The sequence below is a fragment of the Anas platyrhynchos genome, chromosome 14, assembly GCF_047663525.1.
Source record: "Anas platyrhynchos isolate ZD024472 breed Pekin duck chromosome 14, IASCAAS_PekinDuck_T2T, whole genome shotgun sequence".
Classification (NCBI taxonomy): domain Eukaryota; kingdom Metazoa; phylum Chordata; class Aves; order Anseriformes; family Anatidae; genus Anas; species Anas platyrhynchos.
In genome coordinates, this window is record NC_092600.1 from 2,275,816 (window position 1) to 2,293,404 (window position 17,589).

The window sequence follows — 17,589 nt, forward strand, 5'->3', positions numbered from 1 at the left end:
ATAGATCTTCTTTCTCTCCAGTCTTCGCTGTCCTGTCTAGGGCGAATGGGCAGCAGCATTCCTGCTTCAATTTATGACAGTTTTATATTTGCAACACATACCTAGCTGTTTAGAGAATACATGAAGATGCTGCATCTCTTGAAAAGTTTTCAGATACTGTGGGCAAAAGTTAAATTTATGTCAATGTGCATTAAATCAGTCCTGCACCTTTTTTAGCAGTTACAACTTTGAACTTCTACATGAAATAGAAACAGTGACCCTTTACAGATAAAGTACATAAATAAACCTTTGCTTAAATGTCCTTTAGAGAAGTCAGTGCTTTATTGCAGAAAGTCACTAGTCACATTCCTCTCTCATATATTAGAAAAAAAGACAAAAACATGTGTTTGCTCTGTATTTAATGGTTGGAAGAGAAGCGGAGTTTACTACCTTAGTTTCCATCTTATTTTTAACTGACTAATTCAAATCAGGGTGAAAAAAAAAGGAAAAGAAACAAAGCAACAACACAAAACAGAAGTTAACGTTTTGACATACCTCAGTTCTCACCACCTTCCCAGCATCTGTGCTACCTAATAAAAAAGCAATCAGATGGACGGATGAGTTTTCATAGCTCTTTTTGTTCCACAGACCGCAGGGGGCAACATCTGCTTCTCCTCGTTCTTTTCCCCCCTTGAACAGGAAATTAAATACAAATTACAAAATTAAAGCAATGGAAGGAATTAATTAAGAATAGGAAACTTCAGGCTTGAGGGTCTTCACCTCTGTTGTGCAGAAGGTTATGCTGATGGAGCAAGTGCAGTCCTGTTTGCGACCAGCCTGACACCCAGCGCTGTGCCGGAGCACCCAGATGGGTGCACGTCCACGTTTCCAAGGCTATTTCAGCTCTGTCAGCTCCTATTGATCCACCTGTGTTTGATATTGCTATTGGTGGCTGAGCGGTGCCAGTCAACTTCATTCCTGGCTTTGACAAGGCCCTGGTATGGCTGCAGCTTCCCTGGCCAGTCCCTTGCGTGAATACTGATAGAGCACCATCAGCTTCGGCAGCAGTCATTAAAAGGCGAGCTGAAATCTTAGTCATTCAAGTATTTTTCCAGGTAGAGTTTGCAGTTCTGAACATCCCCGTGTGAACATCAGATTCTGATATTCTCAGCACACAAATCATCTTCCCAGATAGAAATTCAATATCTCTAGTCAGAGCTACCTGTTAAAACTTAGACAGTGGATTAAATATTTACTTGTTCCTTCTTGTGGCTCACCGGGAGAATTTCAAGCGGCACTAAACGCCGAGGGCGGCTGGGCTGCAGCAGGCAAACACTGGGGCTGGGGAAAAAACTGGGGCAGGCTGAGCCCCCACACCACCACAGCACATCCCTCGTGTGCTGCCTTCCCTGCACAGCACAGCGTGTGGACAAGTGCTCGGTGCTTTGGGGATCGTGTGGTTCTGAGTAGGAGTGGGCAGGCGTTTGAGCACGGAGTTGCACCTTGGGATAAAGTGCTTCGAATCAGAGCCTGAATAAGGTCTCCTACAGTTAGGTTTTATAGGCTTGAGATCTGAGCAGTGTGCTGGCAACTGAACTAATAATTTTGCCATTTAAAAATCAAATGAAATAAGATTCCAGTCTTTCCATACCTTTTTTCCCCGCATACTCTTAAGTGATATCCATCCAACCACTGAATATTTTGTTCTATTTTTTTTTTTTCATCAGAGACTGCTGAGGCCACAATAATTCCATTTTTACTGTTGGTGCCCAGTTAATGTTTCCTTTTATCGCATTATTCATCCCACTCACTCGGCCTGAAATAAATACTTGATTGTCATGTAAACCACTCTTCAAATGCACTTCTGAACCACAAAGTTATAGTAAAAAGTAGAGTATAAAGTAGAGTATAGTGGCTTGTACACTATATTACAGCAATATTAGCCCAAATTACAAGATACAGTGGATGGTAATAAGGCCGGGCTTTCAATGGTAATCCACCTGAGTGATGCTTTTTTGTGTGACTTGTAAAGGTAGTTTATAAACACATCCAAGAACAGTTAAACAATTCATACACAATGATCTTATTTCACTCAGCCATATGGTCTTTATATGGTTCGCATCCTTTTTTCCATGTACAGTTTTTCCCTCTTGAATGGCTGCTTGCTCTAACAGCTGTGCAGTGTACAGAAAAGCCTGAAAGCCGAAGCAAAAAGTGCCCTGGTCTTGCATTTGCAAATAGATATGAATTTATTGCAGAAGCAGGGTTTTGAGATTTTTCAGGCTTCTCTGTGCTTTGAAAATGACTGGCAGAAGGTCAGGGAATGTATGGAGAGGTAACGTAAGAGAAGGCTGGCAGATTTGCTTTGCAGCTCACATACATTTTATGTATTATATTTCATAAAAGACAGAAAAAGGAACTTCGGTGCAATATACTTTGGAAGTTAATTGGACTAGACATCCAAGTCTTAAGTAAATCAGCTCTATATCATTTGACACACAACATTACTTCAATTAGTATGACTTTCACCATTACCTAGACAGAGGAAAAGATGTACCATGCTAATCAGGATATTAAAGTGACACTAGCATTTATATATTATGGATATTTACTTAGATGAATGCAAGATAAATGAGATTGGCCTAGAAATCTTTCTCAGCAGAGAAGATGTGGATTCCCACCTCCCCAACCCCCCAGGAAATTCTTTCTTGTGCCTATTCCAGTTGTCAAATTTTCAGTGTCTCTTACACTGATACCTCCTTCTGCCCACATAGCAGCTCGTGCCACAGCTCATGGCTCGTGCAGGGTTTTCTGCACATACAGAAACTGCAGGGAGCCTGTAGTTTTCTGAATGGCCCATGAATCTGAAAGCTATTTTGAGGCAGCTACTTTATGCATGTTTTTGTGCCAGGTGACCTAACCACAGATAATGGATCAAAATCTGGAGTGTGAAGCCACACATTGAACCCAGTTTTCACTGTCAGAGCACTGTGATCACAGGGTCCCTAGGTTAATGTGTGGACTTTCAAAGCTGCGCATGCTAAAGGTCCAAAGTCTGTGCAGACATGCCTGTGCTTAGGGCTGTGGACATGCACCTTCTTTAATGCTCCCCAGGTGAGAGTCAGGGACACCTCAGTATCTTCCCACCTCCTTAGTTCTGGATCATGCAAGCAAAGCTTTGACATCCTTCCACAGCATGGAGGAACCTCAGTACAAAGGAAGGAAGGTATCTGCCGTACTCCAGAGGGAGTACAGATGTGAGCTTTCCTGAGAGGTTTGTTTGCTTGTTTTCTTGGAAAGGGGCACATTTTCAAGACTGGAAGAACAATGAGATCCAAAACTAAGCCTCTGTTTTCTGCAAGGCTGCAGCTCCTTGTGTCCTGCTCTCCTGGCCATCACCGGGCCTGCTGCTCTGCATGCAAGGGGCAGTTAAAGCCTGCGTAAAGCACCTCGTACAGTAACCTTGTGCTAGTATCACTGTCACAATCGTTTCTTGGCCGTCCATCACTCTGGTATCTCTGTGTCCTCAGGCAGAGCAAGTATTCCAGCAGCAAAGGAGCTTTGATTGCATCTTATCTGGGGCTCAGCAGGGAGGGCAGCTCCCCCGTAGCTCTTGCTGGCAGGGTGAATCTGCTGCCTTTGCTGGATTTTTCCAACACGTACAATGTCCTGGGAGGTGATTTTGTTTTTAAGTGATAGTGATGCAGTGATGTGTTGTCTCTTGTGTTGGTTTTTGTTTGTTTAAATTTTAAAATTAGTTTATTTCCTGCAGTTCATATTCATTCTCCTCCAAACCTTAAATTTCTCAGGAAGAAGAAGTTGACAAAAGTTGAAGGTGGTGACAGAAACCATCCATACACTCAGTGATCCTCACTGGGACTTGTCCCAGACCCTATAAGGAGGAAGAGAGGGAATAAAAGAGTGACTTTTTCCAGGGAAAGCACACAAGCAATGGTTTTTCTGCCCAGCTGACCTGCTGTGGACATCCCCCAGTCTCGTCCCCATCAAGTGTTTGTGCTGGGGGCTGGCTTTCTTTCCTACAAAGGCAGAAAAACTGATCACCAAACCGCTCCCCATCAGTACTGCCTTGTTGGCTTCTCCTTCAACAGAGAAAGTCAGCAAAAATCCAGTAGCAAGCAAGGCTTGTTTTCTTGGAGGGCGATGACCATTGACAGGGTTTGTGTGTGTGACTGACATGGTAGATTAATTTTATAATAAAAAGGCAACTTTCACATAAATGTCATCAGGAGATATCTTTAGTGCCATGCTCATCTGCCCGAAGGGACGATGTGGTTTTCTATTACTGCTCAGATGCACAATAGCGTTTCTCGGCTGATTTAGTTTTGTTTTTTACATTGTGCTGCTGGTTCAATTACAAATACAGACAGGCTGTGCCATTGGCATTAAAGCGTCCATCCGCCAAAACACAGGTTCCTCTAATGTTCCAGCACCGAGGGCGCCTAAGAAATCAATGGTCATTTTTGGAAATGTGGTATCATTGTACCTGAGGAATAGGTGGATGTTTGGATTAACATTTTCCCTGAAATTCATTGTTTTGTCCCAGTATCTTTTCTAGCACATTCCAGGTCTGGCATAGGCACATAGCCTATGATTTCTGTATCAAGCGCATCCCTTTCTGTCACATCTATTTGCTTAATTGTACAAAGATTTGGAAAAAATATGCAGTTTGCACACAGTCAGCTGGGGTATTTTAGATTTTTCAGGAGGCACATTAGTCAAGGATTTTGCCCACATTGGGCAGGCTGAGGCCTGAGACTCTCCCTCTAATTGCATCTCTGACAGCAAAGTGTGTTGTCAGAAAAAACAAAACAAAACAAAACAAAACCCCGCAGATTTTTGACATCTTGATATTGTGACTTTAATGATGCCTTTTTAACACAGAGCCTGGCTTTGCCATGCCCTTGAATGCATGTGAGGTAAAAATAGTAAATATATATATATATATATATATACACAGACATATTTCCATGAGTGGAAGCGACCTAACTTCCACGTTCTGCCTTACTCTTTTTACTGATGTTATCTTGCCATGGGACGGGGGGGAATGCAAGAAGAGCCAAGTGCAAGTTGATTCTCCTGCTATCTTATTGTCTGCAGTACATAAATCTTGAAAAGTGTGCTTTGAATGGGAAAGGATACCAACTTAATGATACATTTACTCTAACTACTGCTGGGCATGCACAGAATCCTAATGTGTGCTGCAGACTCTTCATTGTAACAGATGTTGCTCTCTGCTTATAAAGTAAGTTTATTGCATTAGCTGTCTGTAAGCAGTTTACTCTCTAAAAGATTCATAAAGTAAATTAAAATTATCTAATTATTTGTTATCTAATTTAATAGAGGGGTAATCTTGATCTTCAGTTATTACACATATGTTTTGATATTACAAGCCAGTGTGCCAGAGGTCCCTTTCTGAGCCCTGAACATGACAAGAAGCTGGTTTTCACACCCAGGCACGTCCTTGTGGGATGCTGTTGGGTGTGTGCAGTGATGCTCTGCGGGTGCTCTCCCTGCCCTCCTGGCACCCACCCACCTCCTGCAGCTCTTGGCAGCTTGTTCTGGGGCCGGAGCCCAGCTCTGATGTGACATCTCAGACATATCCCTTTGTCATGGAGACATCTTGGTGCAGAGCAAGCAGTTTGTAGGCTTAGCTAATGACCAGAACACAGTTTATTTGCTAATCCCTGGTTAACTCTCCTCTCCACACCTAATTGACCATTTTGCTTCCCAATCTGATAAAATGCCACCTCCCTCTTGCTCCCTGAGGTCCTGGCTTTTTGCTAACAGCTTTGACCTCAGCCTTGCAGGCTGTTGAGCTGGGGCAAAGGGGCTGCATCCCCATGTGCTGTGTCCCATCGCCGTGTGCTCCATGTTTAGCCCAGGTGCAGGCGTGCTGGCATCGAGCAGAAAGCCTTACACACTTGACGGGAGAACGGGTGAGCCCTCCTTTTATTGTAGTGCTGATATCTACATTTTATCCTGTAATTTTCTGAGTCATTATAACAAATTGCTCATGCTGGTGTCACTCATTTCCCCACGGATCTCTTAACTCCCTAGTCAGCATGTAGCAAGCTGCAAATGGTATTTCAAAATGAAAAATCACAGGTGTTTTCTGGATGCCATCCAAAGGAAGGAGCACAGACTTCAGGCAGGAATCAGACCGCATGGAAAGATCCCCCTGAACATCTCAGACAGTCAACAGATGGTCGCTGTGACACGAGGAGCCAACCTCCTCACCTGGGAAACTCATGGCCACGAACAGCAGAAACATACACTTAAATAAAGTCTTCTTAAAAAAACTATTAGTAAGGACAGGCTGAAGCAGTGGCAATGCCACGTCACAGACTGGTGCTGTAGGGAGAACAGGGGACACTGTGTCCAGATTCCTCTAAATGCAATGAAAATCCACATAATCTTCAGGGAACCACTTGATTATATAACGTACATACATACGGAGCACAGCACTAAGGAAGTGATTTTAGCTGTCAGTCATCTTACCTTTGAACCTTCATTATGCCTTATATAAAACTTCTTTCTCTTTGGAGCTTCTCACTGTATTTCTACCTCACAAGTGAGCAATGTGTGTGGGCTGTAGCTCCTATCAAAGCACAGTATGGGTACATATATAATTTTTTTTCCATTTTTTGCTCCTTTGTGCTCTTTTTGCTTTGGATAGCAGTGCCATATTGTTTTCCAGTGCAGGGTATGTGTCTATATGTGCTCTGTTATTATTAGACCATGATAATGACTTTTGCTGGCAGTGAATACAGGATCATCCTGGAAAGAATCTTCTGAGATGATGCTCAGGCAGCACACATTAGCTTCTTGTGGAAGACATTACTTCTTTTCTGATGTTAGTTGCAGTTTAGCATGTTTATATTTTTGTGTTATGCAGAAAGGACTGTAATCAAGTAGTATCATCACCTTCACATAGTTAGTATTTGTAGTGACTTTACTAGTTTATTCCATTCAGTCCCTGATTTGTTCATGTTGTTGGGAAGTCTCATACCTTTTCCTTATCCCTCTCTCCACCTGACAACGACATTAATACCATTTGGAAAGGATGCCAGCATTTGGCAGGATTAGCTTAAGACTGGACTTCATTTGAGAGTGTCTATTTCTAGTGATGGAGAAGGAAATAATAGCAGAGACAAGAAGGACATTGTGTTAGGCTGCCTGCATAGAGCTACTCTGTGTTGGATCTGTCAGAGTACATCCAGCGCTGACACAGACTGAAATTCATTTCCAAGGCTCGATCGGAAGATTTGTGTAGGTACATGTTGATTAATCAGCCTCTCCTTTGCCAACAAGTTTGCTTGCAGAACATTAAAGATAGCACTTTGCATCACAAAATGTAGCAACTCATAAAAGCAAATGAAATTGCCAAATATATACAAAATATCAGAAACGTAGGCCAAGGAAGATCTTTATTAGAAAAGTTGAAAAAAATTGAGTCAGTATTAATTTATGCTGATGTCCAGGATTTCCCCTTTGCTGCTGCTTTTTCTCTGCAGTGACTACAGTTGAATTCCTGAGGTTGGTGTTAGCTGTGGAAAGACTCACAAGGTGGCTGAGCTTTAATACCTGAAGAAATACAGATCTGACATCAGTAGGAGAATACTTTCTATTTGGCTCTGCAAAAAAAAAAAAGAGCTGTAGGAAAGCTATGGTGCTGGGTTTTAATGTACCATGTTGTTAGCGATAACTGCTTAATATTTTACTCATAGATTCCTTTGGGTTCACTTAAACAGCGGCCTTCCTAAGTACAGCAGAAAGAAGTGAAATGATAAATTAAGCTAGGTCAAAGAGGAGAAATTATTTTAAATGAATACAAACATCTAATTTATCTGGACTTTTAATGAATTGAAACGCCAGAGTTGCTAGAGATGACAGCATTGTAAATCCTATTTATCTTTACTAAAATTTCCCTACTTCTTCCCACTCCTCCACGTGCTCGTACATCAAATCAATGTGGTGAGACTTGCTCTGCCAAGGCGGAACCAGAAGGCAGGGCTCCCGGCCCCATCCCACCCACAGGGCCACCCTTGGTAACACCTGAATGGGTCTGTAAGGGGATGGTGGGGTCCGGAGCTTCTGGGCGGGGGGGGAGCTGAGCTGCTCCTTGCTGGGACCGCAGTGACGGCTGTGTTAGCACCCAGCACCCCCTGGCATTTTTAATGTCAACTATTCCAGTTGTGTTGCAGAGGAATTGTGTCCAGTTACTTCAGGTCCTTCAGAGCACATCCATGTTTGCCACGGCCGGGTTGTTCCCCCAGCTTGGAGACCTTTCCATCAAAAACCAGAGCAATTTTGGCCAAGTTAGGGGATGACAACTGGAGGGGTACTTGCTTTGTTGTGTGAAGGTTAAGAAGTTTGCAAGTTCAGTGAGAAAATTCTAATTATAAAACAAGTGGGAGAGGCTTTGACAGGCTGAGGAGCAGAGCATCCTCAGGGCCGTGCTGCCCCACGTGTTGGCCTGTGCATGGGGCTGTAGGGAGGTGAATTGCAAAGCCAGGTTTAAACACTCACCTGTTTTATTCTGTTACAAGGGGCAAGGAAGCCCTTTTCTCTTGATCACTAATAAGCTCCTGTTTCCGTTCCTGTTGCTCATTACTTGCAGAATCCATCCGTCTGGGGGGATGCTGCCATTTATTACAGCTCTGGCCACTGCAGGTACAGGTTAGGCATTCCTGTATTGTAAATAAAATGCTAAATAACAGCAAATGTGCAAAACCAAAAGAGAGTCTGAGGGCGGGGGTGACAGCACAGACCAACTTAAATTATCTGCTTTCAGTGCTGTTTCCCAAAGGACTTTTTTTTTCCCCTGGACTATAATGTCTCATGGGACGGTGCAGTAACAGCTGCTGAATCCCGAGGAGGCTGGAGAAAAGGGACATTGGCTGCAGCTCTGTCCTGCCCCAGCGTTGTTTAGAGGTGGTCCAATTCATCTGCACAGACTTTATTGTAACAAATATTATTCAGAACAGGTTGATCACGTTATATTTAGAAGAAACGGACAGTCCAAGGAGAAACCTATTCACACTGTGTCACGGAGAGGAAGATGAAGGCTTTTATTTACTTGGAAGCCAGTCAGGGCATTAGTTCAGATAATAAGGGCTGGCTGGGAAAATGCACCCCTGGGGCCCAGACCATGAAGGCACGAGGCTCTCTGCGACTGCAGCCTTCTTTATGAGTCCCCTTCCCTTCCCTGGGAAAACAAATCTCCAAGGGTCAGACTTCCAGAACAATTTCTTGTGCATTTCTTTCTTTTCAGGTGATGGGCAATGCTCTCGTTATATGCTGAGCTGAAGACTAATGATGGGATTGTTAGTGTACATAGCCATCTTCTGTGTTTTATTTTATTTTATTTTATTTTATTTTATTTTATTTTATTTTATTTTATTTTATTTTATTTTATTTTATTTTATTTTATTTTATTTTATTTTATTTTATTTTATTTTATTATTTTATTTTATTATTTTTGATTTAATTTTATTCTGAAAATATAAATCGCATATACCTGGAATACTGGCAAATCCAGTATTTCTATTGATTGCTTTGTGCTCAGAAAGCTATTTCTCCTTCCAAATAGTTTTACGCCAGTCGCCAGCCAGGGCTCTGCTTCTGTTTATTCTGGACTCCACACAGAGGAGGAAAGCTTGCCATGAAATACTGCCCAGAGAGGCAGGAGGTGGAAGGACATCTGCGCTTCGTGCACAGAGCAGGCAATGGGGCAGGTGCCAATGCAGGAACGAGCTCTGGTGCTGTCGCTGGTTTTTCCACTTTTTTCGTGTACCTGGAGCAGGGATGAGCGCTCCCAGGCAGTCCTGGTGCCCATCAGCTGGGGGAGGAGGCCTGTCCCTGTTCCCTGGTGGCATCGCTTGCACCACCCCTGTGTGAGCCCAGGCAGTGAAGGGCTCGCAGGGACATTTCCCACTTCACCTGCAGTGGTTTTCTCTGCTGCCTTGGGGGAACAGCTCTGCGGGAAGCCCTGGGGCTGGAAACCTCCACCCTGTGTTGAGTTTCATCCTGCAAAGCTCTGTTGTCTCCCCCCAAGCCACTTGACACGTTGACTTAATTTAACCTCAGGAGCAAAAGTAAATAAGTAATGAGGAAAAGCGTGGTTTTTATTTATTTTTTTGTTATTATTTTTTTTTCCACATAAGTATGCTGTAAGCCACTCGGTGTGTCTGACCTGTTGAAGAATTATGGAAATGTTGTATTAGATTTTGTGCCGTTTTTGGCTCCCCCTTCCATGCAGCGGGGCTGCAGTGACTGGCGCTGCCCTGTCCCTGCACCCGCAGCAGGACGGCTGCCTCGCCCAGCAGAGGGGACCCTGGGGGTCCTGCAGAGCCAAGGATCCCTTATAACCAGCTGCTGGCACCGCTTTCAAGCCATTTGCTGAGCTGCAGCTCTCACAGGCAGTCGCTGGTGTTAATCTCGTTATAGCACAGGTCTCCTCACAGGTAAGCCAGCCCTCCAGCCCAGTGCTCCAGCAATAGGAGGGGATATCCTCGGCCAGGCACCTCTGTGCAGCTCAGAATTAACCGTGACATCTCCTAATACCTTCATACGACCTTCCCTTCTCCATATCTCCCAGCCAGAAGTGGTGGTGAAGTGCTGCTACTGCTGACAGTGACAGTGTCGGAGATGGGCACAGTTATTTTTGGTGTTTCTTTTTTGTCGATGTAAATCCAAAACCCCCCCTTCTGAAGGCTGTTACATCAGGAGAGCTCTCTGCCTCTTGAAGCCTCCCAGACTACCTGGGGAAGCAGGGGAGGCAGCGATGGGCTGTGGTTTATCAGCATTCAGAGGATGCCACAGGCTGCCAAAACCTCTGCTGGGGCAGCCATCACACAGCCCCAACACGGAGCCTCCCATTCTCCTCCAGCTCTGCCTCTGGACACAACGGCTCATCTTGAATCTTCCTGAAGCAATTCATGAAGTTTGCCTAATGCACGTTTTCCTTCTGCTGGAGTAAGGACTGGAAATCCTTGGAACACCCCACGTTCACTGTGTTCACCCAGCCTGTACTGGGGCTGGACGACCTGAGCTTTTTTCTGGCACTGAGTTTTCAGCAAATTGCTGCCCCTCATCCTGTCCTGGCCTCCCAGGGAGGTTTTTGGAAGGACTGCAGGACTGCCCCTCGGCCACGAGGCACCTGCCTGTGGGCTGAGCTCTTCTGCAAGCCATGCGGCATCCATCAGCTGCCTCCCTCCTCTCCTGCAGCACTGCGAATACATTACTTGCCCCTAGTGAGCATCTCCTTCCAGGCTTGCATTAACACCGTTGCCACCTCGACTCCTAATTTATTGGTCAGAGTGTGCTTTTCAACAATATTTACAGCCTGGCTTAATGGCGTGTCTGCATTTTGCTTGCTGCAGACGGTAATTCGGGGATTTGTTTGGCTGCCTTAAAGAAACACTTCGAAACAGCTGCCAGTGGGTTAGGTTTTATTGCCGAAAGCATTTACATAAACACGAATTTAACACATTCTGTAGCCTCACTTGGTGCTTGTGAAGACAACCTCCGTACTGCCTTGGTGATGTTTGGGAGGGGTGTTTTTGACCCCAAGCCCCCTGCAGCTCCCCAGTCCTGCACCATATCCAGAGGTCAGGATATTGCTACCGTGGACATGGGACCCTGTGCCTGCCGTGCCACCACTGTCCTCAATCACACAGAGTGGTTGAAGCTGCAGCTCGATGTAAGCCTGCTCATAGAAAGGTGGTGAACAGCAGTCAGTGGGCTCTTGGGGCCAGGTTTTCCTTTTTGTGCCATTTTTGATGTAATTCCAGGTAAGCACATCTACTAATCACCTTTTTTTTCCCTCTGGGACAATAACGTGGGGTGATGCATTCACCTGGTTTCGTTCAGGAGATGCAGGTCCTGCAAAGTGGCCTTGCAGGACATCCAGGGAAAGTGAGACAGCAGCAAGCTCTGGGAGTCCGCCTGCATCTGAATTTCAGAACTCAAAACTAGCACTTTACTGCTGCCCTGCTTCTTCCCCCATTGCCGAAAACACCCCGCCTCCATTAAAATGCCCTCAGATGTGTCTGGGAAACAAGCTGCCAGACGTGCAAGGGGCTGAAGGTGTTGCTGGCACGCTCGCTGTTACTTGTGAGCATTTTTTTCCCCCTGGCAGTGTCGCACACGGCTGCAGAAGCCGCAGCTTCAGGGTGTTCATTAGCGCATCCCCGGCCCCGGAGCCCCCTGGGGCCTCTAAGAGGAGAAAACAAATGAAGCCGCGCTCGTTGACCGTAACACAAATTGACTGCTACTTGTGCTGATGTTTTCAACATAATTCATTTCGGGCTCGAACGTGTTGACTATCTGCATAATTTCTCCTTGAATGGTTTTACTGCCATATGGGACACTGCGGACCTCGAGCTGCCGGCTCTGCCTGTAACCCCTCCTTGCTTTAATCAGTCCCACGGAGCGCCTGGTGCCTGGCTGCCTGGGACTGAGCCCCAGGTTTCTGCAGTCTCAGGTGTGATATTGCCCAGCTGGTGAGGATCAGGAGCTCCAGGTGGTGATGGGGGCAGTGCTGCAGGGCTGCTGGGGCTCTGCAGAGCTTGGGGCAAGGCACGCAGAGCAGCCCCTGATGGTGAAATGCGTTTTTAGGGCACAGAGAGGATTTTAACCTCCAAAGCAGGCAGGCTGGGTGTTTTCACCAGCACTGACTTGAGCTTCTGAAGAAGAATAATATACAAGAAAAATGACCAGCTTAGCCTTGCTGCACAGGAAGACTTCAGAAATTCTTCAAAAAGCTCCTGTCTTCTACTACTCAGCCTTAATGCAAAGCATAACCTCTAGCAGCATTTGCTGCAGCTAATACTGTTGACAAGCCAGGATGTCTTTCACTGCAGACTTCATGTCTTAATTAAATGGAATTTGTTTCAGCAAATAATGCTTGTCAGAAGTGCTTCTTTTTTTTATTTTTTTTTCCTTTTTTTTTTTTTTTCTTTTGCCTTAGGACTCTCACAAAGATGCTATTAGACATTTCGATAATCAGCCATCTGTGTCTCAGCCTTACAACAGCTCTAAGTGAAGGCAGACTAATTTTTCCCAGGCCAAACTTGTAATTATGAATTAAATACACAGGAATGTCAGGCCACTCTTAAATATAGGAACAGAGAGCCATGGTACCTGAGCATGGGAAAAGCAGGAGCTCTCCTGTTCCAGCCTTTGACACCTCGAAAGCGCCCCTAAACTGCAGCTCCCACCCCGACCTCAGCTCTGCTCTCAATGCCAAGGACAAAGCTCCCGGAGCTGCGTGCACCAAGCCCCAGGGCTTACCCAGAAAATGGGTAATGGGATGGACACAGATGAATCGATCTGCAGGGGCTGCCCTGCTTCGTGCCCTGCACCATCCCAGGAGCTGCTGTAGGACCACACGGGGCTGATGGCAGCAGAGGACGCGCTGTGGTTCGGTCCCCAGGCCCTGGGCTCTTGTAGCTGCTTGACAGAAACTCATCCCTGGTGGTGACGGGTGGCAGATCCCACACGTGCCTCGTGTGTATGCACAGAAATGGCAGCGCAGGGGCTGCTTCCTGAGGGCAGAGAGGAGCCGTGCTCATTGCACTGCCTGCATTTCGACCTTGCGTGTCGGTGTGGCTCTAAAAGCCACCGACTGCAAACACCCAGTGCAGAAGGGAGGTCACCAATAATCCCAACAATGAAAGGATAAATCAGACAATGCCAGCAAGAGTTTAAATTTTATTATAAAATTTACGGAAAAAGAGCATTTCCAGTGTATCTAGAGAGAGCACTTTGTGGGGTTCCCTTTTGCCCCTCCTCTTGCAGCCCAGGTGTTACTGGCACAGTGTCCGTGGTGCAGCACAGCAAATACAAGAGTAGATCAAATGCCACGCAAGAATTCTGTGTTGGTACAAATCTCTACTAAAGTTAATGTATTAAAAATACTTTTATATATTTTACAAATAAGTGGGAAAGTTCACGTGTACGAGCATTACAAGAGGAGTTTTTTTTCAGGCAAATCTGTTTTTTTCATCACCCATTTTCCAGTGTATGTGTTCAGCACCGAATATTGTTATTACTCTGTTTTGAGACAAATGACCCTGATTTTTAGTGGGACTGAAAGGGAGGACGTGCTGTTGGTGTGTTGGAGCATTGCATGGGCAGCAGGGCATGAATCAGGCAGAGAGGTTCCTCTTTTTTTTTTTTTTTTCTTTTCTTTTTCTTTTCCTGAGCCACAGCATTCCTATTTAATCACAAATTTTCATTAATTTTCAGTGTTCTCAGTGAAATCTGGGAAAGAAATAAGATGTTTGCCTTTTACTTGGAGAGAGGCACATGATTTGTTGGGTTGTTATTTCTGGCCACATGCTCAAATATTTGCCCACGGGGAAGGGGCAGGGCAACTGTCCTGTGCTTGGGAGGGCTTTGTGCCTTCGGAAGTGGGACCTTAGTTTAGTTGGTACACTTCAGGGATGCGATTATTTTTCCCATGAGTGCACACAGGGCTTCCAGGAGTTACTGCATCCTTAAACCACTATTTTAAACTGTATTTAAACTGCACAATTATACAGCAATTGCTTTTCTTTCTAAAGCAAATTAATTAAATAAATAAATAAAAATCCTCTTTTCCCCCCTTCCCCTGTCTGATATTCTGATACGTATACACTAGATCTCTGATTTTTAGCTTAATGCCTTTAGCTAACGCCGCAGCAGGCTCAGGTGCACTTCTCCAGTCTTGCTGACCAAAATGTGAGAGGGCACGATGCGGGTCTCTGCTTCTTTGATGGTACAGCAATGCAGGGCACTGCTGTGCCTTCTGATCCATCATTTCTCCTGCACTGCTGGCTGACTTCACCCCTGAAGTTGTGTTTCATACAGCACTGATTTCTTGCTTAGAAAGCTTGGGGGGTCAGAAAACTGCCAAGGGAGACGGGGCCTCTCAGGGGCATTTTGGCTGTGCTCAGGAGGGGCAGGGATTATAACGGCACGAGGACTAACGGGATGATGCCCTGGGTGAAGACAACAGCCTGAAGCCGATCTGTTAGGTGGGGTATCTGCCGTTTCAGATCAGCCAGTTGAAGGCAGGTGATGCTACAGAGAGCAATTAATAAGCCAGGAGTAAGCCTCTACTTGTGGTCTGCCAGGATTCTCAACACCGTGTGTTAAAGTAACAGTTTTGGTGTCCCTGCATACATAAGATGAGCCCAGTGCAAATACAGATCGATGTAATATATCAGACACCTGACTGCCTGCACAACAGGCTGTGCGGGTCTGATGTCTGCTTACAGCAGGCAGTGGTCTGGGGGATTGAAAGCAGGAACTAATGCAGATTTTTATTTTTCTTTATTTATTTATAATAGAAATGACCAGCAGATGCCTTATTGCTCTCTCCTAGCTTGGATAGACCTGCCAAAGGGAAGTGGGAGTCTGAGATGCTGGACCATGCTCAGGCCGGGCTTTGCAAGCCCTCCAAACAAATGCTGTGCAGAAGTTACGCTGCTCCCTGCATGTCAGCCCGTCTCCTCCTCCCCAAGTCAGTTAGCATCTGGTTTATCACGGCCTTAAATAAAACATTAAAACCTCTTCCCCTGCAGTACTCCTTGCAGTAAAAAATAAATAAAGCTCCTTTTCAGGTAACGCTCGGCTCCCTGCTCTGCCACGATTTCAGTGTACGAGCAGGAGGATGGTGCCGGGCCCTGGGGCCAGCTGCATGGAGCCGTGCATGGCAGCACACACATGTGGCTGTGGGAGAAACCTTTGCTAATCTGGAAATTTGATTTTTTACTTCTGGAAATGGCAGTGCTCTGACCTTCGTGTGTTGGGATGGGCGTCTTGTTTGATTTAGCGCTTGTCTTGTTTACCGGGCGCAGCTGGCTGGCTGCTCGCTGCTGTGCTCACTGCCTTTATCTGATGGCTTTGGACAAGTGTCAAAGGCACCACGGACTGCCAAGGGTGAGATGCTGAAGTGCTTAATTAAACAAGCCTCTAGGCAGTGGCAATTTGCATGGTAGAGGCACTGCAGCAGGGCTTTTTCTGTTTGAAGTTAATATTGGGAACTGTTTAACAAAAATAATGGTGTTTTCTTCTTGTTGTTTTTTCTTGCTTTTTGTCTTGCAACTGCAAGCATTTAGAAAAGATGACCCATGCTCCCCTGCATTTCCCAAACTCTAAGACATAAGAAGAGAGCTGCAAGAGCCTTGTTTACCTTTGCTTTTTGTGCAACTTGCATGAGTTTTCATCCCTTTTCAAGATGCTTCCTTTTTGTTACAATCAAGGACAAATAAAATTTCTGAAAAGAAGGAAAACGAAGGAAAGCAGAGCTTCTCTACAAGGCTGCCATGTCTGTGAGGACTAACATCACTCGGGTGCATCTCCCCACCAGGCTCTGCATATTTCAGTACAAACACAGCGCTGCAATGAAGAGCCATGGGCAGTGATTTGGCCGGTGCTGCGGCTGGGCTGGTCCTGCTCCAACCATCCTGCCCTGTCCAGGCTGTAAGTCCTACCTACGTGTACTGGGTGGCCAGGGACTTGGGCAACCAGGGTATTTTGAGAAATAAATCAGGCTGCACTGGCCAGCTGTCGTTGCAAAAGGACTGAGGTATCCAAATAATTAAATTAATAAATAAAAATAATAAAATAAAAGGAGTTGTGGCTCTGTGTTTGCCCCTTAGTGGCACACAATGCAGCTCTGTCCCAGGCTGCAGATCAGTCCCACCACTCAGACACCAGTCCCAAGCCAGCATCTTTGCATTTTTGGGGCATCCTTGCTTTTTCCACATGTAAGCAGAGGTGAAATACATCTGCCTGCCTGCCTGTCCTCTCTTTTCAGTGTCATGTCCTTCCTTTTTTTTTTTTTTTAATTAATTAATTTATTTATTTTCAGAGATCGTTATTAGAACAGAACCAATCCTCTTGTTGCTGCCATTTGAAAAAGTTTGGCATTGCAGGTGTCTGGGTCTTCCTCGAGCAACCTCCAGGTTGTCACTGGTGCTCACATCCCCTGCGTGCTGTGCTTGGCTGGGAGCTCATCCCGTGCTCAGCACCAGAGAGAGAGGGTGGGCAGGGGAATGAGCTCCAGGAGCAAGTAGGTAAATATAAAACCAACCTCTGCTGTGTTTTCCATAACCTAACTGCATTGCACATTTTTTTGGGGGGTGCATTCAAGAAAAAATGTGCAAAGCTGTGAGTCAGGCAGTAAGTGGAGTGTCAGATGTAACGCAGCACAGAAAGCAGGTGCTGGCTGCTGGCCTTGCAGCACGCACTTTGTTTGAATGAGCACAATTTACTCTGGATTTTCTAGGGGACAAATTATCCAAGTGTGAATTTTAGGATACACAGTAAGACAGGGAAATCCCTGGGGCCAAGTGGTCCAGTCCCAGTCCCAGGGGTTCAACGAAAACCAAGAACAGCTAAGAAAGCCCCCCTTTAAATGTTTGCTAAAAATAATGCCCTGAATGGGGGAGAGACAAAGGGGTGCTTAGAAAAAAGTATGCAGGCATCATGCCATGTCTGCGTTGTTCATTAACCACTAGGTTGTACACTCATGTCAACTCTTTAATCTCCTCCAGCTCCAGTTCCTCCTTTTCCATCATTTTGTTGGCCTGCTGT